The sequence below is a fragment of the Echinops telfairi genome, unplaced genomic scaffold (genome assembly GCF_000313985.2).
Source record: "Echinops telfairi isolate 266 unplaced genomic scaffold, ASM31398v2 ScPeMD7_7470;HRSCAF=8508, whole genome shotgun sequence".
NCBI lineage: Eukaryota > Metazoa > Chordata > Mammalia > Afrosoricida > Tenrecidae > Echinops > Echinops telfairi.
The window spans coordinates 527,598-527,838 of NW_022111374.1; positions in this window are offsets into that span (position 1 = coordinate 527,598).

Genomic DNA, 241 nt, shown 5'->3' on the forward strand with positions numbered 1-241 from the left:
CGGGAATTCACAACTACCCAGAGAGTTGACCTGGATACAAGCGCTTTGGTGAACTTGCAAATCCTGCCCACTTCCTCGATCGAGTTCCTAGACTCAAGGTAAGTTGATGGGAAGACACACGGGTCTCTCCAAGGGAGGTCGGATCCATGGATATTGAAAAGCTAAAAAGGCCTGTGCCCAGACTCGGCAGCGGGAAAGAGCTTGTCCTCATACCAGTGTTTCTTGGTCACATGCTTCTTCT